Source organism: Hypanus sabinus, chromosome 1 (assembly GCF_030144855.1).
Source record: "Hypanus sabinus isolate sHypSab1 chromosome 1, sHypSab1.hap1, whole genome shotgun sequence".
Lineage (NCBI taxonomy): Eukaryota > Metazoa > Chordata > Chondrichthyes > Myliobatiformes > Dasyatidae > Hypanus > Hypanus sabinus.
The window spans coordinates 8,155,413-8,178,021 of NC_082706.1; the positions used below are offsets into that span (position 1 = coordinate 8,155,413).

The 22,609-nt window shown below is 43.9% G+C and overlaps 2 protein-coding genes across 8 annotated transcripts in view; one reads left to right on the forward strand and one right to left on the reverse strand.

Annotated features, from left to right (window-relative positions):
- Nucleotides 1–19,759, reverse strand: part of stard7 (StAR-related lipid transfer (START) domain containing 7) — an 84,045-nt gene extending 64,286 nt beyond the window's left edge. The window contains exons 1-2 of one of the 3 annotated variants that reach the window (XM_059963902.1): nucleotides 19,621–19,757; nucleotides 1,248–1,308 (exon numbers count right to left, since the gene is read on the reverse strand). The gene's annotated coding sequence lies outside the window, so the exon portion shown is untranslated. Of the gene's footprint in view, nucleotides 1–1,247; nucleotides 1,309–19,306; nucleotides 19,324–19,620 lie in introns of those variants that run through there. The other 2 variants (XM_059963911.1, XM_059963921.1) reach the window with 2 other exon arrangements.
- LOC132391084 (2-oxoglutarate dehydrogenase complex component E1) overlaps nucleotides 19,688–22,609 on the forward strand; it is a 135,757-nt gene continuing 132,835 nt past the window's right edge. For 4 of the 5 annotated variants that reach the window (XM_059963830.1, XM_059963849.1, XM_059963812.1 and 1 more), the window contains exon 1: nucleotides 19,688–19,825. The gene's annotated coding sequence lies outside the window, so the exon portion shown is untranslated. Of the gene's footprint in view, nucleotides 19,846–22,609 lie in introns of all 5 variants that reach the window. The other variant, XM_059963822.1, reaches the window with a different exon arrangement.

Sequence of the window (22,609 nt, forward strand, 5' to 3'; positions counted from 1 at the left end):
CCACCCTGCCTCTTGCAAAAAGGCTATCCCCCTCACAATTCCTCCGTCTCCACCGCTTCTGCTCTCAGGATGAGGCTTTTTATTCCAGGACGAAGGAGATGTCTTTCTTTTTTAAACAAAGGGACTTCCATTCATCCACCATCAACTCTGCTCTCAAATGCATCTCTCCCATTTCCCGCACATCTGCCCACACCCCATCCACCCACCACCCCACTCGGGATAGGGTTCCCCTTGTCCCTACCTACCACCCCACCAGCCTCCAGGTCCAACGTATAATTCTCTGTAACTTCCGCCACCTCCAACGGGATCCCACTACCAAACACATTTTTCCCTCCCCCCCTTTCTGCTTTTCGCAAGGATTGCTCCCTACGCGACTCCCTTGTCCACTAACTCCCCCCCCCCCCCATCCCTTCCCACCGATCTCCCTCCTGGCACTTATCCTTGTAAACAGAACAAGTGCTACACCTGCCCTTACACTTCCTCCCTCACACCATTCAGGGCCCCAGACAGTCCTTCCAGGTGAGGCAACACTTCACCTGTGAGTCGGCTGGTATACTGCGTCCGGTGCTCCTGGTGTGGCCTTTAATATATTGGTGAGACCCGACGGACACTGGGAGACCGTTTCGTGGAACACCTACGCACAGTCGGCCAGAAAAAGCAGGATCTCCCAGTGGCTACACATTTTAATTCCACATCCCATTCCCTTCTGATATGTCTGTCCATGGCCTCCTCTATTGTCAAAATGAATCCAAACTCAGGTTGGAGTAACACCACCTTATATACCGGCTGGGTAGTCTCCAACCTGATGGCATGAACATTGACTTCTCTAACTTAATGCCCCTCCTCCCCTTCTTACCCCATCCCTGACATAGTTAGTTGTTTGCCTGTTCTCCACCTCCCTCTGGTGCTTCCCCCCGCCCCTTTCTTTCTCCTGAGGCTGCCCGTCACATGATCCTTTCCCTTCTCCAGCTCTGTATCACTTGCCAATCACCTTTCTAGCTCTTAGCTTCATCCCACCCCCTCCGGTCTTCTCCTACCATTTCACATTTCCCCCTCCCCCCACTACTTTCAAATCTCTTACTATTTTTCCTTTCGGTCAGTCCCGATGAAGGGTCTCGGCCCGAAACGTCAGCAGCGCTTCTCCCTATAGATGCTGCCTGGCCTGCTGCGTTCCACCAGCATTTTGTGTGTGTGGAATGTACTTTTGTTGGGTATAAAATTTGTGCAGCTGTTTTCAATAGACATACCTGTGCACATCTCGAAGTCCCAAGGTCATCAACATTCCTCTGACAAACTATGTTATCTCTTCTATTGCAACCACAAAAGAAACAGACAAAGAAATTACCATCTCAGATTCTGATTTATACATAACTTAAACATAGATAATGAAGAACTAATGGGACTGATTCATGATCAGCCTAGTCATTGTCAGAGCCATTAAAGTTTAAATGGAAATTATGACATCTCACAACTGCTAATATCAGCTTTGAAAAATGTGATAGATTTATTACTGAAACGATGATTAAGCAGTTGTTTTTAAATTACTCCTCTTTCATACAATCTTAGCTGAAAATTACAACAATTATATCAAGGTTAGTGTTCAAGGCCTGACCCATGTACCTAGCTGATTCTGGAACACAAAACCCAGAAAGGTCTTTTAGTCCCTTCATAAGACATAGGAGCAGAATTAGGCCATTTAGCTCATCAAGCCTGCATCATGATTTAATCGTGTCTTCTGTTTTATTATTTGATGAAGATCAGGGTTGATCAATAATTTGCACTCCATTTTAGGGTGTTTAAATGGGGAAATTTAAAGCAGAGAATCAGAATTTTCATACAATTTATACCTTTCAATATATTTCAAGGAGTATATGAAAGGTTGCTCTATTCTTTTCATCCCTCCCCACTGTGAGGTTACATCTATGACCACATTAACCCATAATGACTTCTCTTCATGGTCTTGGTTATAGAACAGCTTGGGCAACAACAAGTGGGACTGACAGCCTGATTTCTTGGTTCCAAACACCTTTCTTCTCAGTCCAGTACCTGCCCACTTTCATCCTTGACACTTTGGATGCACTCCAACAGAGTTTCCAATTTCCTGGCCTAAAGAGTTAATCTTCCCTCACGTTCATACAAACCATCTACACCTTCAGGTCAGGTGCCTGAGAGCCTCCTGCTTCTTCCTTGAGCAGAGACCCAACCAAATACCCTCCACAACGTTCTTAACCACCTGACTGAAAAAGTTCTCACTGAACAGTTTCAGCTTCACTCACCTTTCTCCAGACTAAACATGGTGATTTAGGCACTCATATAGGCCTAAGCTGTACCTGTTTATGTAGGATATGAGGAACAGTCTTTGTTTCAGACCTGCTCAGGTACATCATCTCTGACATATCGACTACAATGGTGCTGCTTAAGGCACTTAGACTCAACTCAGATTTCATCACTTGCTGTCAATTTCCCCCCAGGTTCCACCTTCCATTTTCTTTCTAATTCTTTCTGCCTCCATCTCAGGGGATAGGTTAATCACAAATATCATTATAATCCCACAAACTCCTGTAAAGACTCTATTCTTTTCTCCCTGTTCCTTTATCTCCATTATACTTGATCTGACAAAAAAAAATTATTCACAGATGTGCTCCTGACGTAACTTCCTTTATTCTAAACCATGGTTTCCCCTGTACCCAAATGAATAGAATCTTTGACTGCATTTTACCTAACTCCTGTACTTCTGCTCTCAATCCCTCTTCCAGGACAGAGCAAGAAGAGAGACAGAGACACACACACACACACAAGAGGCTATAGATGCTAGAATCTGAAGCAAGAACAGAGTCCACCTGGTCCTCAGCAATAAATCACCTTTTACCAGCTCCAGCAGAATTCCATCACCAGACACATACTCTCCTCCACTTCCAGCATTTAAACGAACTGCTCCCTTTATGACCCTTTGTTCTTCCATTCCCTACCATCCACTCTCCATGAGAAATAGGAGCAAGAGTCGGCCATCTGGTCAATAAAATTGTGGCTGATCTTGTCATGGACTCATCTGCCTTTCCCTCATAACCATTAATGACCCTGCTAAGCAAGTATCTGTCTAATTGTCCTAAGAATATTTATGCCTCTACTATTGTACTAATCTCTGGGAAAAGCAATTTCTCCTCATCTCCCTCCTAAATTTATTCCCCAGATTTTGGGGTGGCTAGTTAGAGCAGTGCTAGCAACACAGGCTCAATTCCTGTGGCTGTCTGTAAAGAGTGTGTACAGTCTCCCCATAACCATGTGGGTTTGCTCTTTTCCTCCCACATTCCAAAGGAATTCAGGTTAGTAGGTTAAATGGCCATATGGGTGTCATTGCATGGTGCAGGCTCATTGGGTCAGAAGGGCCTGTTACTGTGCAGTATCCCTAAATAAACAAGTAACAAATCTTTGGTCCATTTCCCTTAGTTCTCGTTTCACTTACCATCCCAGGGCACTCTCCTGTGCTACTGCAAGAGATGCAAAGCTTGTCCTGTCATCCCTTCCCATCATGCTGAACATACTTTTCAACAGCTTCACCTGCATGCTTCCTCTCTAGTGCCTTGTACTCAATATTCATGATTCAGTCTTGCTACACTGGAGGAACCAAACATGAGTTGCATGATCGCTTTTGGGCAGCATCTGCATTCAATCCGCAGGAGCTTCAGGACTCACACCATCAGGCTCAGGAGCGGTTATCACCCCTCAGCCATCAAGCTCTCGAACCAAAGGGGATAACTTCACTTGCCCCATCTTTGAAATTTTCTCACAAACTATGGACTCACTTTCAATGACTTTTCATCTCACGTTCTCAATATGCATTGCTTACTTATTTAGCATTATTATTTCTTTTTGTATTTGCACAGTTTGCTATCTTTTCCATACTGGTTGAGCGTCCAAGTTAGTGTGGTCTTTCATTGATTCTGTTATGGTTATTATTCTATGGATTTATTGAGTATGCCCACAAGAACATGAATCTCAGGGTTGTATATGTGACATATTTGTACTTTGATAATAAATTTACTTTGAACAATATTGATCACCCATCGCCAGCCACTTAAACGCCACTCTGGCCTGTCTATCTGAGCCCCTTGCACTCACAGGGTTGTAGAACAATACAGCAGCTAGCTAGTCCCAATTTCCTGCATTCATCCTGTATCCTCCCATCCTCCTGTCCAAGTGCTTCTTCAGTGGAAGTACAGTGGATTCCAGTTTATTCGGACACAATGGGACCAGTACATTTCAGTCCAATTGAGTGGCTGCCGCAATTAGCTGAAGTTTCATGGAAATAGTTAACAGGTATATATAAAAATTACTATCTGAATTATGTATTTAAATGAAATACAGCCTTCATACAATGTTTTTAATGATTGCATCTTCTAAGTCTTCATTTTTGTTGTAACATTCAAGATGATTGTCAATATTTTCAAGTTCTTGGTAGTTTCTAACTTGATGAATTTTCACTCCCTGCTGTTTCTGACATCTCCAAGCCTGAATGCTTGAAATCACAGTGAGCAAAACAGTTCTGAGTGTCTTACTACTTACTTCTTGCCAACTATCTGTGATAAAAATCACTGCTTTTTGAATTCAAAACGCACACAACTGATACTTTTTAAAAACTGTTCGCTCTCGTGTACAACAGCCACACAAGTACACAAGACTGACGCTCGTTAGAAGCTGTTCGACAACAGTGTCCTGTCCCAATTAAGCAGCATAGAGTCACAAATAAATAAAGACATTCCCAGCTATTTTCTTGATTAGTTTTTGTTCTTTAAGAATTGTCCCAAATATGTGACTGCCCCGATTAACCAGAATCCATAGTATTACATCCACCTCAACCACTTCCTTTGTCAGATCGTTCCATGTACTGACCACTCTCTCTGTGCAAAATTTTCTCTTCAGGTCCCTTTTAAATCTCTCCCCTCTCACCCTAAACCTATGCCCCCTAGTTTCGAACACTGTTTAAACAAAGTCCAGTGCAGGATAGAGAAAAATCACTTTGTGTTTCAGCTGAGCAAACTACACTCCCCTGGACTCAATATGAATTCCCTGACTGTGGGTAGATAGTTCTTTCTGTCTGTCTATCAGAACTGGCTATCTGTGCTCCTAGCTCAGTTTTTCACTTTCTTTTAGTATTGTCTACCTGCTGAATATGTCCTGCAGTCCTGCTATTGGCAACACCTAACATTATGGTCAACACTGGCATTGAGCTATGGTCTCTATTCAGATTGTGGCTCAGATTTGATCGCTTTTTAGGTTCACGGGAATGGTATTAGGAACAGAACGGGTAGTTAGGGGTCAGGTTAAGGTTTAGGGATATGTTCTATCTTCAAAGAAAATTTATTATCAAAGTACCTATACCATATATCACCGCAAACAACCCTGAGATTCATTTTCTTGCAAGGATACTCCACAAATTGATAACATCATAACAATAATATGATCAATGAAAGATCAACCAGAGTGCAGAAGACACCAAACTGTGCAAATGTAAATAGAAATATATAGTAATGAACAACAAAAATATGAAATAATGAGATAAAGAGTCCTTAAAAGTGAGGTAATTGATTTTGGGAACTCCTCAAAGGATGTGTAATTGAGTGTAATTATCCCCTTTTGTTCAGGAGCCTGATGGTTATGATGTAGTAACTGTTCTTGAACTTGGTGTTATGAACCCTGAGGTTTTTGTACCTTCTACCTGATGGCAGCAGTGAGAAGAGAGCATAGCCCTGGTGGTGAAGATCTCAGATGATGGATGCTGCTTTCCTACGAGAGCGTTTCATGTAGTTATTCTCGATGGTTAGGAGGGCTTTACCCGTGATGTACTGGGCCGAATACTGGATTTTCCGATCAATGGCATTGGGGTTTCCATGTTAATATAGAATGCAGAATGTAGTGTTACTGAGAATAAGCAGTGCAAGTAGACAGGACAGTGCAAGGACCACAGTGAGGGGGATTGAGAGTTCCCTTCAATTCCCTTTCAGTGATGTGAGATTGAAGAAGTGGTTGAGGAAGTCGTATCGTTTAAGGAGCATTTGAATAGGTACATAGTGGGATGGTACACAGGAAAATGAGTCACTAGGGTCAGCATGGACTTGCTGGGCTGAGGAGCCTGTGTCTGTGCTCCTTACTCATGTATGAAAAGTCTGATAAGAGTGGGATAGAAGATGCCCCTCGAGCCCGATGGTGCACGCTCTCAAGCGTTTCTATCTTCTGCAACATATACAGAATGCAGGTCGGACATCTATGGAAAAGAGTAAATGCACAGAGTTTTGGGCTGAGTCCCTTCTTCAGGACTCGGAAGGGGGAGGATGCTAGAATAAAAAGGTGGGGGGAGGAGGAGGATAGCTGGGAGGTGATAGGTGAAGCCAGGTGGGTGGAGGAGGTAAATGGCTGGAGAAGGAAGAATCTGATGAGAGTGGACCCTGGGAGAAAGGGGAGGAGGAAGGGACCCAGGGGGAAAGTCAGATTGGAGAACAGATGAAGGGGAGGAAATTGTTCACCAGAAGGAGAAATCAGTATTCATGCCATCAGGCTGGAGGGTACCCAGTCGGAATATAAGCTGTTGCTCTTCCACCCTGAAAGTGGCCTCATCTTCTGCCTGATGGGAGAGAGGAGGAGAGTGAATGACCAGGGTGAAGTGATTCTTGCTTTGCAAAAGCAGCAGGAAATGTGGAAGGGAGGGTGGCTTTGAGACCATTATTAGTGTTGAAATTTCTCTCAGCAAGTATCAGTGCATTGAAAAACAGAGGAGTTTACAGAAAAAAACTGTGTACAAAACAGATCATAATCCGTTATAACATGCAGTAAATGCTGGAGGAACTCAGCAAGTCAGGCAGCAGCTATGGATAAACTATCGTTTCTGAAACACAAGAGATTCCGCAGCTGCTAGAAATTCAGGGCAACGTACACAAAATGCTGGAGGAACTCGGCAGATCAGGCAGCATCTATGGAAAGGAATAAACAGTCGATGTTTTGGGCCAAGATCCTTCATCAGGAATGCAGTGTCAGTCCTGATGAAAGGTTTCTGCCTGAAATGCCGACTGTTGATTCCTTACAACAGATGACAATAGACAATAGACAATAGGTGCAGAAGTAGACCATTCGGCCCCTCGAGTCTGCACCGCCATTCTGAGATCATGGCTGATCATTCACTATCAATACCCAGTCCCTGCCTTGTCCCCATATCCCTTGATTCCCCTATCCATCAGATATCTATCCAGCTCCTTCTTGAAAGCATCCAGAGAATTGGCCTCCACTGTCTTCCGAGGCAGTGCATTCCACACCTCCACAACTCTCTGGGAGAAGAAGCTCTTCCTCAACTCTGTTTTAAATAACTGACCTCTTATTCTCAATCCATGCCCTCTGGTACTGGACTCTCCCAACATCTGGAACATATTTCCTGCCTCAATCCTATCAAATCCTTTAATTATCTTAAAGGTTTCAATCAGATCCCCTCTCAATCTCCTCAATTCCAGCGTGTACAAGCCCAATCTCTCCAATCTCTCTGCATAAGACAGCCCTGCCATCCCAGGAATCAACCTAGTGAATCTACGCTGCACTTCCTCAATTGCCAGAATGTCCTTCCTTAAACCTGGAGACCAAAACTGTACACAATATTCCAGGTGTGGTCTCACCAGGGCCCTGTACAAATGCAAAAGAACATCCTTGCTCTTATATTCAATTCCCCTTGTAACAAAGGCCAACATTCCATTTGCCCTCTTCATTGCCTGTTGCACTTGCTCATTCACCTTCATTGACTGGTGAACTAGGACTCCTAGGTCTCTTTGCATTTCTCCCTTACCTAACTCGACACCGTTCAGACAATACTCTGCCCTCTTGTTCCAGCTTCCAAAGTGGATAACTTCACATTTATTCACATTGAATGACATCTGCCAAGTATCTGCCCACTCACTCAGCCTATCCAAGTCTCCCTGTATTCTCCTAACGTCCTCTTCGCATGTCACACTGCCACCCAGTTTAGTATCGTCAGCAAACTTGCTGATATAGTTTTCAATGCCCTCATCTAAATCATTGACATAAATCGTAAAGAGCTGTGGTCCCAATACAGAGCCCTATGGTACCCCACTAGTCACCTCCAGCCAGTCTGAGAAACACCCATTCACTGCTACCCTTTGCTTTCTATCTGCCAACCAGTTTTCTATCCATGTTGAAACCCTGCCCCCAATGCCATGAGCTCTGATTTTACTCACCAATCTCCTATGTGGCACCTTATCGAATGCCTTCTGAAAATCTAGGTACACAACATCCACTGGCTTACCCTCGTCTAACATCCTTGTTACACCCTCAAAAAACTCCAACAGATTAGTCAAGCATGATTTGCCCTTGGTAAATCCATGCTGGCTCGGCCTAATCCTATTTCTGCCATCTAGATGTGCCACTATTTCGTCCTTAATAATGGACTCAAGCATCTTCCCCACGACTGACGTTAGGCTAACAGGGCGATAGTTCTCCGTTTTCTCCTTCCCTCCCTTCTTGAAAAGTGGGACAACATTAGCCACTCTCCAATCTTCAGGAACTGATCCTGAATCTAAGGAACATTGGAAAATGATTACCAATGCATCCGCAATTTCCTGAGCCACCTCTTTTAGAACCCTCGGATGCAGACCATCTGGACCCGGGGATTTATTAGCCTTCAGTCCTACCAGTCTACTCATCACAGTTTCTTTCCTAATGTCAATCTGTCTCAATTCCTCTGATATCTTATGACCCTGGCCCATCCATACATCTGGGAGATTGCTTGTGTCCTCCCTGGTGAAGACAGATCTAAAGTATGCATTAAATTCTGTTGCCATTTCCCTGTTTCCCATAACAATTTCTCCCAATTCATTCTTCAAGGGGCCAACATTGTTCTTAACTATCTACTTTCTCTTCACATAGCTAAAAAAGCTTTTGCTATCCCCTTTTATATTCCTGGCTAGACTGAGCTCATACCTGATTTTTTCTCTCCGTATTGCTTTTTTAGTTAAGATCTGCTGATCCTTAAAACTTTCCCAATCATCTGTATTCCCACTCATCTTAGCCCTGTCATACTTCTTTTTCTTTAATGCTATACAATCTCTGACTTCCTTTGTCAACCACTGTGGCCCCTTCCCCCTCTTTGAATCCTTCCTTCTCATTGGAATGAACTGCATTTGCATCTTTTGTATTATACCCAAGAATATCTGCCACTGCTGATCCACTGTCTTTCCTGCCAGGGCATCCGCCTATTTAACTTTGGGCAGCTCTTCCCTCATGGCTCTGTAGTCTCCTTTATTTAATTGCAAATGCTGGCTGATCAGCCAAGTTCCTCCAGTGTGTGTTAAACAGTCATTTCTAACTAATTTATTTCAGGAACTATGACTGCCAGTTTCCATTCTGAAGTCAGAGCAATGTTTGAATCTGAGGCATTCCTATTCAACACCCGACACACTGCTGGTGTCTTCCACAGTGGAGACTGAAGCAAAATATTCAGTTAGTTCATCTGCCATCTCCTTGTCTCTGTTATTATTTCTCTGACCTCATTTTCTAACAGTCCCATATCTACTTTCATCTCTCTTTAATTTTTTTTATATACTTGAAAAAGATTGTCCTATCCAACTTGATATTGTTTGCTAGCTTGCTTTCATATTTCATCCTTTCCCTCCTAATAACTCTTTTAGTTGCTTTCTGTAGTTTTTTAAAAGCTTCCCAGTTCCTCTATCTTCCCCCAAATTTGTGCTTTGTTGTATGCCCTCTCTTTTGCTTTTACATTATCTATCTTTGATTTCCCTTGTCAGCCACAGTTGTACCATCTTGCCGTTTGAGTATTTATTCATTTTTGGAATACATCTATCCTGTACCTTCCTCATTTTTCCTAGAAGCTGCTCTTCCGTCATCCCTGCCAGCATCTCTTTCCAACTTACTTTGGCCATCTCTTTTCTCATACCACAGTAATTTCTTTTACTACACTAATATACTGCTATGTCAGATTTTACTTTCTTCCTATCAAATTTCAAGTGATCACTGTCTCCTACAGGTTCCTTTACCTTAAGCTCCCTAATCACGTCCGGTTCATTACATAGTGTTCAAACCGGTATAGCTGATCCCCTAATCGGCTCAATGACAAGCTGCTCTAAAATCCTGCTCTCATCAGCATGCAACAAATTCACTCTCTTGAGGTCCATAACCAACCTGATTTTTGAAATCTACCTGCATGTTTAAAATTTCCCATAACTATCCTAACATTGCCATTTTGACATGCCTTTTCTATTTCCCGTTGTATTCTGTAGTCCACATCCCAGCTACTGTTTGGAGGCCTGTATATAACTGCCATCAGGGTCCTTTTACCCTTGCAGTTTCTTAACTCAACCCACAAGGATTCAACACCTTCCATATCCATGTCACATCTTTCTACTGATTTGATACCATTCTTTACCAGCAGAGACACGTCACCCCCTCTGCCTACTTTCCTATCCCTCTGATACAATGCGTACTACTTATTTTAATTTGACTATTTAATATAATTTGATATAAATATATATGTGTGTGTGAGTGTGTATTCTTAATTTAATTATAATAATTCAACATTTTTCTATATTTATCATGTATTGCATTCCTAATGTTATGAGTGATGGATAGACCTGATGGACAATGGGGTGCAGAGTTAACCATTCCCAACACCCCTCCTGAGAACTACGAACTATTGCTGTTGCTATGCTGCTACTGAGAGAGAGGGAGATACAGCCCAGGCAAGAACATCTGCTACAGATAAGAGGGGGGGAGAGACTGTTGATTTACTGTATTTTGACTCTTCATGGATTATTTACCTTCCACTACAAGGACTTTACTTTGCATGTTAACATTCCTCAGGAGATAGCAGGAGTGGCCTGATTTGATGGACATGGTCATTCAGAGTTGATGAATAGCTGAGACCCCGTGAGTGGGGATAAAAGACAGGTCTGGAGAGACACCCTTCAGACACACCAGTGGACATTGATTGAGTGTTGGGAACCCACAGAAAGGTGGGGGCTTCGGAGACCGAACCAGGAGAAGGTCAGTAAAGCTCACAGTGTTACAGCAGGGCCGGTGGGGACTTGTGTGTGTGTCCACTCATGCCAGAGTGACGAGTCCACCACAGAAGAACGGTCTAGCTGAAGGACGGAGGGGTCACAACGACATGACACGACGGATTAAGAAAGCCACAAAAGGTTTGCCTGCCGCAGCTGTTGCTGTTACATCTCGCTCGCTCTCTCCAACGATTTCAACACAACAACCATAACCACCTCAGCATTTATGAACTGAACTCTATACTTTCCTATGACAATTCATTTACCCCTAGACATCGATAGAGCTTGTTTATTATTGATTATTATTATTCCTACACTTTTAGGTTTATTACTGCTAACTTGTTTTATATGTATATTTGCATTTTTGATATTGTATTGTGTAGTTTACTAATAAACACCTTTAGTTTGATACCACCAGACTCCAACAGATTCTTCTTTCTCTGCTGATCAGACACCTAGTTAAGGGGTATGTAACACTAAGTATGTTCACGGAATAGGAATCTCAGGGTTTTATGTGATGGCATGTATGTACTCTGATAATAAATTTTACTTTGAATTTAATACTGCTGTCACAAAGTTAACAAAATTCACGACATATGCTGGTGATATTAAACCTGATTCAGATTCAACCCCAAGGAGCTGGAACTCTGGAATGATTTTCAGTATTGTGATTTCTGGATAGGTTAAATTCTCTCAAAGTTCAAAGTAAATTTATTATCAAAGTACATATATATCACCATATATATCTCTGAGATTCATTTTCTTGCAGGTATATTCAATAAGTTCAATAACTATAACAGAATCAATTAAAGACTACACCAACAAGGCAGACAACCAGAGTACAAAAAAAAACACAAAGGGAAAGAAAACTCAGAAATAATTATAAATAAGTAAAAAATATCGAGAACATGAGATGAAGAGTCTTTGAAAGTGAGTCCATAGGTTGTGAGAACAGTTCAGTGATGGGGCAAGTGAAGTTCAATGAAGTTATCTGTTCAGGTTCAAGAGCCTAATGGTTGAGGAGAAAGGCCAGACTGGGTCAAGCTGACAGGAAGGTGACAGTAACTCAAATAAACACACATTACAACAGTGGTGTGCAGGAGAGCATCTCTGAATGCACAGTATTTTGAACCTTGATGTAGATGGGCTATAGCAGCAGAAGACCATGGACGTACATTTATGGCCACTTTATTAGGTACAAGAGGTACCTGGCAAAGTAGCCACTGAGTGTACCTGAAACAACTGACGTCTTCAGCACGTCTCTCAGTCAACTCCCGCCCCTCCACTGCATCCAATCACGTGCAACAGAAAAGGAAACACCTCCTGTTGCTATCTATCATTGGATGGCTTATCTAAACAAAGTTAGAGTCCAGAGATCAGAAAGGCCATTAAGTTCTCAGCAGTGCCCAGAGCACAGAGAGCGATAGCTGATGTTCAAAGGGGTGCTGTTATTGATGTTGGCAAGTCTGTTGCAAAATTATGGGAGAGCAAAGATCAGCCGGTCAAGCAAGGAATCACAGAAGCTTACAACATGGTAGGGGATTTTATAGGCATTCATGCCGTCTGTAAAATAAGCAATCAGACTAATCTTGTTCCTACTGCATTGCCACATATATCAGATCATATTAAGTGTTCATTCAGGTTTTGGGCGGCCTCTTTACATCAGTGAGACCCAATGTAGATTGGGGGACTGCTTCGTTGAGCACCTTCACTCCATCCACCGAGAAAAGTGGAATTTCCCAGTGGTGACCAATTATAATCCTACTTCCCTTTGCCATTCCAACTTGCTGGTCCTTGGCTACTCTACTGCCATGATGAGGCCGCTCTCAGGTTGCAGAAGTAACACATTATATACAGTCTGGGTAGCCTCCTACCCAATGGTATGGACACAGATTTGTCTAAGTTCTGATAATTCCTGTTTCTTCTCTCTTTTTCCATTCACTATTCTGGCTCCCCTCTTACTTCTTCTCTTCTCATCTGACCAACACCTCTCTCTGGTGCCCCTCATCCTTCCCCTTCTCCCATGGTCCACTCTCCTTTCCTGTCAGATTCATTCTTCTAAACACAAGAAGTTCTCCAGATGCTGAAAATCTAAAACAACACACACAAAATGCTGCAGGAACTCAGCAGGTCAGGCAGCATCCATACAAATGAACAAACAGTTGACGTTTTGGGCTGAAACCCTTCTTCAGGACTGGAAAGGAAGAGGGGAGGCACCAGTATAAAAAGGTGGGGAGAGGGGAAGGAGGATAGCTGGAAGGTGATGGGTTAAGCCAGGTGGGTGGGAAAGGTAAGGGGCTGGAGAGGAAGGAATCTGAAAGGAGAGAAGAGTGAGTCAGAGGAGAGAGGGAAGGAGGAACAACACCACGGGAGGTGATAGGCTGGTGAGAAGAGTTAAGAGGCCAGAGTGGGGAGTAGAAGAAGAGGGAGTGGGAGGGACAATTTTAGTGTAAGGAGAAATCGATATCCAGACCACCTGGTTGGAGGCTACCCAGACGGACTACAAGGTGTTGCTCCTCCACACTGAGGGTGGCCTCATCGTGGCACTAGAAGAGGCCATGGACCAACATGTCAGAATCAGAATGGGAGTCAGAATTAAAATGTTTGAATGGAATGGGAATTGGAATTAACATGTTGGAAGAAGATTCCTTCCTCTTCTACCTATCAACTCCCAGCCACTTATTTCACCTATCCCTCCCTCACCTACCTCCCCCCCCCCCCCACCTTACCAGGCTTCACCTATCACCTGCCAGCTTGTGCTCCTTCCCTTCCCCCACCTTCTTATTCAGGCTTCTTCCCCCTTCCTTTCCAGTCCTGATGAAAGATCTTTGGCCAAAACGTCAACTGTTCATTCCACTCCATAGATGGCCTGCTGAGTCCCTCCAGCATTTTGTGTTCATTTAAATATGAACACAACATTCAGATATGTTGGATTTTGCATCCACTTTCTGGTAATAAATTACAAATAACTTTTGTTAGGAATTATGCTGGAGTTGCGAAATTATGGATAGCATGTGTGTATGGCACTTGTTAGTCTCGCGAGACCATGGATCTGTGCCTGGAAAGTCTTGGGAGTGTCCTCTTCAGGGTGCAGGCCTGGGCAAGGTTGTATGGAAGACCGGCAGTTGTCCATGCGGCTAGTCTCCCCTCCCCTCTCCACGCCACTGATGTTGTCCAAGGGAAGGGAAGGGCTGATACAGCTTGGCACCAGTGTCGTCGCAGGAGTTGGCAGAGCAAGGTTGGAGGCAACATCAGACTGCCTTAGGGACTCCAGCTCCGGATTTGTCCTCAGGGTTTATTCCTGAAGCCTTTCCCATTAGTGGGTATGGCTGCAAGGCAGCGGAGGTTTTCCCTCTCCTAGATGGACTGCCTTCCCAGGCTGACAAGTTCCACCTACCCGATGCACTGGTCTTAAGGTGCCAGGACCTGCCTTCGCCCCTTCTCCTGTCAGTAGAAACGGTTCCACTGGGCTTAGAGGCTAAGCCACACGAGAAGGCCAGGAGTTGGACTTGGTTGTCAGAGGCTATTTGAGGCGCATGCCGTGAGGAGCACTTTTAGGTAGTGGGAGTTTGTCCCCACTACCACTCCTCGGCTTGACAACCTTGGAACCATGGATAGCCTTATTATGGGGTAAGTGGTTTAAATGGTTCGGCATGGACTCAATGGGCCAAAGGGTCTGTTTCCATGCTGTACTTTTCTATGATTCTAACTAAAATGGAAGTCTATGACCAGAGGGCATAGCTTCAGAAGACAAGGATATCCCTTTAGAACAATGATGTGGAGGAATTTCTTTAAGCTAGAGGCTGGTGAATCTGTGGAATTAATTGCTACAGATGGCTGTGAGGCCAAGCATTGGGTGTATTTAAAGTGGAGGTTGATTAGTAAGGGCATCAAAAATTACAGGGAGAAGGTGGGAGAATGGGGTTAAAATGATAGAACAGCAGTGGAAGACTTGACGGGCTGAATAGCCTAATTCTGCTCCTATTTCCTATGAATGCTCCTGCCATTAGCACACTGGTAAAGGTGTATCCCTGCCAGTGAAACCAATCAACTTCCCAGCTCCTTTCTTCACACTCTCCCCCTCCCCAGTTTCACCTATTACCTATCACCTTATAGTTCTTCTGCCCCCTCCACCACCCACTTTCTTACTCTGAACTCTCCTCTTCCTCTCCAGTCCTGATGAAGAGTCTCGGTCCAAAACGCTGACTGTTTACTCTTTTCCATAGATGCTGCCTGACCTGCTAAGTTCCTCCAGCACTTTGTGTGTGTTGCTTTGGATTTCTGGTGTCCCTGCAGCTTCTCTAGTGCTTGTGAAACCAATCATTCTGAATTTGCCCCATTTGAACTCCATAGGGAAAGACAACAGATTAATGTTTCAACTATTAGCATATTGTTCAGAATGTACTCCTGCCACTTAACACATAATTCAAGATATGCCTCAACACTGTAACAAAAGTGTCTGGCTTTTGAAACAAGCACACTTCTGAATATTTTAAGTTCTACTAGTTAGGGTGTGCTTCCATTGCAAAGATGTAATTCTGTAAATTTACCAGACTATTTTCAACATGTTAAAGTAGGTGATTACAGCAATTAAAACAGTAGTTAATCATTTCTTCTTAATTTTGTGTTGAAGTCGTATAAAAAGCATCATTGTCATGAAAATGGGATTCCCTTAGTTTGCAAACATAAGAACATCTGCAGATGCTGGAAATCCAGAGCAACACACACAAAATGCTGTAGGAACTCAGCAGGTCAGGCAGCAGCAATAGAAAAAAGGAAACAGTGGACATTTCGGGCCAAGAATCTTCATCAGGAGTCCTGATGATGGATCTCAGCCCACATAGGTTCGTTATTTACACCTATCTTAGACCTCTTGGCTTGATAAATTTCCTGCAACCTCCCTCCACTGATCTACCAAAAACAACCCAAAACCCATTACTCCTTCGTCAAAAACTTCTCCACCTCTTCCCACTGATTTTGTTTTTTCCCTCTCTTGTTCTTGCATGTGACCAGCCTGTCCATGGTAGTTCCTAAGAAGGCTTTTCACTACACAAGAGATGCTGCAGATGCTGGAAATCCAAAGTAACTCACACAAGATGCTGGAGGAACTGAGCAGGTCAGGCTGTGGAAATGAATAAACAATCGACGTTTCAGGCAGAGAACGTCCTTCAGCACTGGCTTTTGCTACAGTTTGCCTCTCTACTCTTAGGTTTAATGCCTAAGCATCTTGTACCTTCTCACTAATTTTTTCAACGTATTCTCCTCCTGCCTTGGGATATCTGTGAATGTGCTTTACTCTTGTTAAGAGAAGTAGCGGAGGCTACCTCACTAAGTATATTTAAGATAAAGTTGGATATTATGGAGAAAAGGCAGGTAGGTGGATTTGAGTCCATGGCCAGATCAGCCACGATCTTATTAAATGGCAGATCAGGCTCAACGGGCCAGATGGCTGACTCCTGCTCCTATTTCTTATATTTCCAGTCCTCCAACATATTTCAAACATCTCAAACTTGATTTGCCATTTTCTGTCTATCTCAGCAGCCTCAAAATCAGAATCAAGTTAATATCACTGACACAAAGTACACTGCAGATGCTGTGGTCAAATCAACAAGTACAAACAAGCTGGGTGAACTCAGTAGCTCGGGCAGCATCTGTTGAAACGAGCAGTCAACGTTTCGGGATGAGACCCTTCATCAGGACTGAAGAGGGAGGGGGCAGGGGCCCTATAAAGAAGGTGGGGGGAGGGTGGAAGGTGCCAGGTGAAAAACCAATCAGAGGAAAGCCCGAAGCCCGAAACATCGACTGCTCATTTCAACGGATACTGCCCAACCTGCTGAGTTCCTCCAGCTTGTTTGAACGTGTTAATATCACTGACATATTGTTGGTTTGCGGCAGCAGTACAGGGCAACACGTAAAAACTTATAAATTACAATAAAATATATCTGCATATTTTATCTGATAAGTCTATAACATCAGATTTTAATTAAGCTCTTTCTGCATACATGGACCACAAAAATGTGTTACCTTTACCAATTTTCCTTATTGACGTATAAAAAAAAAATCAGCCTAGTCAGCCATGACCTTCTCTTAACAAATTCATCCTTGATTAATCTGTGTTTATCCAAATGCTGACTTAACCTGTTCTGAATTTCTACATTAATTTACTCAAGACTAATAATATGCTGACTGGCCCATAATTACTCAGTCTATCCTTTATTTTATTAGTAAACAACAGCCCGCCCAGTGTTAACAGTCTCCTTCCCTTTTTCCCAGCGTTCACCATCCTCTCCTATCAGATTCCTTCTTCTGCCCTTTAACTTTTCCACCTAACACATCCTAGCTTCCTATCTCACACCCCTACCCCACCCACACACCTGACTCATGATGGCATTGTCAGATCCAGCTCCAAGTTTGCTGATAATGTCGAACAGGTGGTTGACTCATTGCCAACAATGATGAGTAGGCAGGTATACAGGAAGGAGGTAGAGCGGCTTGTCAAATGGTGTGAGAACAGCAAGCCGAGTCTCAAGGTGGACAAGACAAAAGGGATGATCGTGAGCTTCAGAGAGGCACAGGTTGACCATTCTTCATTGCATGTCAATGGCTCTGCCCTGGAGAGTGAAGAGCACAAAGTCCCTTGATGTGCACGTAAGATGATCTAACCTGGACCCGCAACACTTCCTCATTAGTCAAGAGGCACAGCAGCACCACAATTTCTGAGGAGATTGAGGCATACAAGACTCCTCGATCCCATTTTAACAACTTTCTACAGGAGCACCATCTGTGTGGTGCTTAATTGTGTGGTATGAAAACTGTAAGGCAAGACCCTACAAAAGATCGAAAAATCCGCCCAGGTTCACCAGGGTCTCCCTTCCCGCTATCTGTGACATTCATAGGGAGCAATGCAGACAAAGGGCCTGAAGCATTGTTGATGACACCTACCACCCATCCCACAAACTCTTTGACCCACTATCATCAGGAAGGAAGCACAGAAGCATCAGGAGTGGGTAACGGCTTCTTCCCTCAGGCTGTGAGGCTAATGAATACCCTGCCATCAGCAAGGTCTCTCAACACTAGGACAGAGAGCTGCTTACTGTTCACTTGTCCTGTACACTTTATTTGCATTTTGAGTTATATTTATTAACTTATTTGTGGTAATATTTTGTTTTATGTGCTATGTATGATATATGTATTGTGGGAGCATCGTGGTTCAGAGGATCATTGTTTTGTTTGGTTGTATATACAGAATGGTGCAAAAGTCTTTGGCATGTATATACATAGCTCATACACAGTACTGTGGTAATACATGGCAATGTAATATAATACTGTTGTCATACATAGCACAGTACTGTTGTAATTTTATGTATTGCACTGTACTGCTGCTGCAAAAAGAGAAAAAAACAAATTTCATGATCTATGTGAGTGATGGTAAACATGATTCTGATATGGGTCTCTATTATGGACAAAGAGTGGGAAGGGGAACAGGGAGAAGGGAACCATGGTTGGGAAAAGGGGAAGGGAGAAAGACATTCTGTAACGACCAATAAACCAGCTGCCTGGAATCTGAGGTGTCTGGTGTCCAAGGGCCGAATGTGCTTGCATCCACGCGCCCCCTGCCCCTGGCCACCTATCCAACACCCCTCCCACGGTACTCCACCCTCACCAAATTTACAAACTCCCTCTCTGCTCCACGTTGACAAATGTAGTTCTGTGCAAAAGTCTAAGGCACCCTAGCTATATGTATATACACACACACGCCTATGACTTCTACAGTACTGTTTGTACAGTCAGAAAACAATAAATTTGAACTTGAACCTAGTCTTGCATACCACCTGGCAGTTTGTATTCCTTCTCCTCCCTTCACCTTCTTATTCTGGCTTCTGCTCTCCCCTCCCTTTCCAGGGGCTCAGCACTGACTGCTTATTCGTCTCTATAGATTCTGCCCAACCTGCTCAGTTCCTCCAGCATTTTGTGTGTGTTAATGAAAAAGCTCCCTGCTCTTGTGTCACACTGGTGACTAACTTTTGGATCTACAAACACAGGATTTGTGACCATCGTTTTAATTCTGACATGTCGGTCCATGGCCTGCTCTTGTGACAAGATGAGACCACCCTCAGGATGGAGGAGCATCACCTTATATTCCGTCTGGTAGCCTCCAGCCTGAGGGCATTAATATTGCAACCTTCTTCCAATAACAAAAAACCCACTCGTCCCCACTATGATCTTTTACCTCTTCTCACCTGTCTATCACTTCCGCCGGTATCCTCTTCTCCCATGGTCCACTCTCCTCTCCTATAAGATTCTTTCTGCTCCAGCCCTTTAGCTTTTCCACCCACCCACCTGGTTTCAGCAAATCAGCTTCCAGCTATCCTCCTCCTCCTGCCCCCTCCCCATTTTATTTATTCTTCCCCTCCCTTCTCAGTCCCTCAGGGTCGACTTTTACAGTATTCAGTTCCTCCAGCCTTTCGTATGTGTGAAGCTTTCCCCCGTGTTTCGGTACAGAGCAGACCAACACCAACCCCCTGCCCCTTCGGTTAGGGCCGCCACACGTTACCTGGCCGAGCAGGGGCAGGGTGACCACTGACCACGCCCACTCCGACTGACGTCACGACGCTCGGCGCGCCTTGGGTCTTAACCCAGCTCGCGCGCCTTGTTTTCCATGTCATTTCTCGCCAAAGCCGGCTCGCGGAGGGATTGGTATCTTCGGCAGCGGTTATTTCATCGCAAGCTTCTCGGAATAGCGAGGCGCCCTGGACTAGGTAACATTCGCTCTCCCTGCGTGAGTTTACCTTCGCTGCGGAGTATTCTTAGCGTTTGTTCAACAAAAAAAAACCGATCTGAAATCGCCGGACTGATCCACCCGGTCGGGAAGTGGCGATCACATCAGGGGATTGGCAGCCTGGCTGGCCAATGGGAGTCTGTCTGTTGGTGCTGCCGGCGTTGACTGGCAGGTGATGGGTGCAATTACATTCGGCGGTGTAAGGAATGAAAGGCGGGATCTCCGGCTGGGAGGGCGGAATTGGCTGGAGGTGCGCCGATCGCCTGACTTGAGGCCCTGGGGCCATTCCGCAAGGTCACTCAGCCGGGTATCTGGCACGAGTGGCCGGAGCCAAGCCTGGCTGTGGCCACTGCGTTATTTGCTCGTGGCGATGGGGATATCCTCAGGGTGGCTTTTGAATCCTTGCCTCGGTCATTCCGGTGGGCTCAATTTGCCTTTGGCCCCTGGTGGGGTGGGGGAAGGTGTGAAGGTCTCGGACACTCCGGCCGTTCGGTGTGCCTTCCAGCCTCAGACTTTCGGCTGGCCGGAGCCCACTGTACATGAGGAGCCTCGCCGACCTTTTCTCCTCTTCTTCTCCCCCCCCCCCCCACCACGATGGTTACAGTCTGTCTGGACCCCGGTGTTTGATGCGAATATGATCCAACGCCTGGGCTGACAACTTGCCATTAACCCCAAGAGACCACCACCTCGAGATACCATTCCCATCCCTTTGTCAATTGGAGGTCAGTTTCGTTTCCTGCAACTGCCTTGCTCAAAAAAAAGCTGCTTGGGCATGCATTGGATTGCGAGCACTCTGATGCAAGTCTTCCTTGCCCGTACACTGTGCAATGTCGCAACGCCTGAATTTTCAGTAAGATTCTGATGTTTAAGAAGTTTTATTGAAGCTGTGAGCGTAATATAAACTTGACAAATACCCAACGGCAATTTATAAACCCTCCCATCTTCCACAACTATCAAGGACTCTAGAGTTCGATCTCAATATTATATCTTTATTTGCACAATTTGCTATCTTTGTTCATTTTTTAAATAAATTTCATACTACTTTCTTGTAAATGCTTGCAAGAAATCACAAGGTAGTATATGATAACATACTGTATATTTACTTTTCTCACTGCTCTAATTTTTAGCATTCTTTTGAGGTTAAATTTATTGATGCTGAATGACTGTTTTACCAGATAAATTTTAAAGATTATTTTAGGAATGTGGTATAAAGAATGAAGTTTTATTTGTTTTGTGTTCTGTGTGCACAATGTTTTCTTCTCTACAAAGATAAACCGAATGCAGAACTTCACTGTATCTGCGTTCAGTCTGCAGCGGTGACTCAGAACTCCCTGTTGCCTGTCACTTTAGTTCAGTCTTGTTTTGTCTTGTCTCCTGCATTGTCATAGCATCCATCATAAGGTGAGAAACAGCACCTTGTCTGTTTGGGAGTGTTACAGACTTCTGGACCTGTAATTGAATTCTGCAACTTTAGGTATTGAGCTTTCTGTTTTTATTGGAATTGGCAATATATCTGTGATACTGGCTCAGTTCTTGCTATTACCACAACCTGAACCTGCCACATCCTAATTCATTTAATTTAGGATGCAATTTCTCCCATTTCCAGTTCTCCTTCCCACTTCTTCCATCTTTTTCCATTAGCCACTCTAGCTCCCCTCTCAGTTCTTCTATTGCCTCATCTGCCCATCACCTCCCTCTGTTGTCCATACTTAGAGTCAGGTTTACTATCACCGGTGTGTGTGGTGAAATTTGTTAACTTAGCAGCAGTAGTTCAATGCAATACGTAATGTGGAAGAAAAAGAGTTTATAAAAAAAAGTAAATTGATTAACAGTATATTGAATAGATTAAAAATCATGCAAAAATGGAAATAATTTTTATTTAAAAAGTGAGGTGGTGTTCATTGTCCATTTAGGAATCAGATGGCAAAAGGGAAGAAGCTGTTCCTGGATCACTGAGTGTGTGCCTTCAGGCTTCTGTACCTCCTTCCTGATGGTAACAGTGAGAAAAGCGCATGCCCTGGGTGCTAGAGGTCCTTAATAATGGGCGATGCCTTTCTGAGACACCACTCCCTGAAGTTGTCCTGGGTACTTTGTAGGCTAGTGCCCAAGATGGAGATGACTAAAGTTATGACCCTCCTCCTTCCCCCTTTCCTTTGGCTTGCTCTCAGATTCTTTCTTCAGCTCTTTACCTTTTCCACCTATCCCTTCCCAGCTTCACACTTCATTTACACTCCCCCCCCCCCCCCCACCTTTCCACCCACCCTTTCTCCCTGTACCTGGCTTCACCTATCACCTTCTAACTTGCACTGCTTCCCATCCCCTGCACCATTTTACTTTGCTTCTTCCCTTCTTTTCCACTCCTGATGAAGGACATTGGCTCAAAACATTGTCTATTAATTCCTCCATGTAGATCTGCTGAGTTCTTGCAGTATTTTGCGTGTGTTTTTGTGTGTGTGTGTGTTTTTTTTCTTTATCCACAAAGAGTGAGGAATGAAAAAGCTAACTGTCCCTAGGTGACTTCTGTCAATTTGTCCTCTTGGCAAATCTGTAGCTTATTTTCTCTCCCAGTTCTCACAGGGTCATTGCCCTGAAAGATAAGATCAGACAACAGGCAAACAGTTGAGTATTTATAGAATTTTTTGATGTTTATTCCAGATTTCTAACTTTTTGTATTTATTGTGGAATAAAAGCATAATGAATAATAAATAATGATCTGTGGAATAGGCCCTTTGAGCCCAGCTGTCTCTTAGTTCAATCTAAGTCT